The 1,590-nt window shown below is 47.0% G+C and overlaps 1 protein-coding gene across 1 annotated transcript in view; it reads left to right on the forward strand.

The window, feature by feature from the left end:
* Nucleotides 1-1,590, forward strand: part of LARGE (like-glycosyltransferase) — a 375,239-nt gene that overhangs the window by 64,342 nt on the left and 309,307 nt on the right. The window lies entirely within an intron of this gene.

Raw genomic sequence — 1,590 nt, forward strand, 5'->3', positions numbered from 1 at the left:
AGAAAAGGAGGAAGAAGAGAGGTATTCGAGGCAGAGGCTGCCTGGGCGATGCCGCTTCCTTACCCACTCTCAGCCTAAGGGATCCTTGCCCACCCTGAGATTCCAGGATGAAATCTCTCTAGCGACAGTGCCCAGGATTGCACTGGGCAGGAGTGCAGGCCTCACCCTCCAAGGACCTTGCTGAGGGTGCGTGGATGTGCGGGCTAGGGTCGTGGCTGTGGTGGCAGTGCAGTGGGTTATCAGAGAGGCCTCAGGCTGGCCGGGCTCACAGTGTTCCCCGTGCTGGCTCCTGCTTGCAGGCAGTCGCACCATTCTAGTTGTCGTGGGCAGCTGGAGTTGAGGACTAGCCCAGGAGGGTCAGGGTAGTGGCCTGGTAGTTTGTACGTGTTGGTCTTGTCCCCACGTTGCTCTGGTGAGCCCTGAAGTCATGTTTGTGTGGGCCAGGCATTCTGCTAATCACCGTTGCATGCCCATCCTCAGAAGAGCTCCCTCTGAGGTGCTGATCACACCACCACTTTCACAGCTCAGGACGCTGAGTGTCAGAGAGGCTAGGTCACTTTCCCGAGGCCACGTTTGCTGCTGAGTAGAGAATCCAGTGTGGAGCAAGGACACTGTGGCCCTGGAGTGCCAAACCACTAGGATTGCCCCTCGAGGCATTTAGCTTTTCTGATCACAACTTTATTTCTTACTCCGAAAACAAAGACAGTGGGAGAAACAAATGTTTATTTGAACATCTGTGGTATGCCAGGTGCTATGGCTAGATTGTATACATTATTTTATTTAAGTCTTATTTCAAGCCCTGGGGTTAAATATCAGCTTCTTGACTTAAAAAATTAGAAAAAGGCCAGGCGTCGTGGCTCACACCTATAATCCTAACACTTTGGGAGGCCAAAGCAGGAGGCTCACTTGAGTCCAGGAGTTCAAGACCAGTCTGGGCAACATAGTGAGACCCTGTCTGTACAAAAAAAAAAAAAAAAATTTAATTTAACAAAAAACTTAAAATATTTTAATTGTAAAATACACGTAAGATTGACCATCTTAAATATTTTGGGGTGGACAGTTCAGTAGTGTTAAATATCTTCAGATTGTTGTGCAGCTAATCTCCAGAACTGTTTGGATCTTGCAGAACTGAAATTGTGCATCCTTTGAACAAGAACTCCTTATTCTCCCCTCCTCCCAGCCCCTGGCAAGCAGCATTCTCTGTGGGTTTGTGTCCTCCAGGTACCTTATATGAGTGGAGTCACACAGCATTTGTCCTTTTGTGACTGGCGTATTTCACTTAGCATGAGGTCTGCAAAGTTTATATCACATGGTGTAGCATGTGATGATATTTCCTTCTACTGTATGTATTTGCCACATATCACATTGGTTTGCCCATTTATCTGTTGCTGGACACGTCCTTGATGAATCTTACATGTCATAATGGGTTACTTCCAGCTCCTGGCTACATTTTGTTGATTTCATTAATCACTCAAGACCAAGAAAACACACCTGGATTTAAGCCCCCCGGTCTCTGTTTGATACCCGATTTCTGACTGCTTTTTACTTCCAAGGATCCTCCAGCTTTAGGAGTTGAGAAGAATTTTATAC

The sequence above is a fragment of the Colobus angolensis genome, unplaced genomic scaffold (assembly GCF_000951035.1).
Source record: "Colobus angolensis palliatus isolate OR3802 unplaced genomic scaffold, Cang.pa_1.0 Scaffold173, whole genome shotgun sequence".
Taxonomy (NCBI): Eukaryota; Metazoa; Chordata; class Mammalia; order Primates; family Cercopithecidae; genus Colobus; species Colobus angolensis.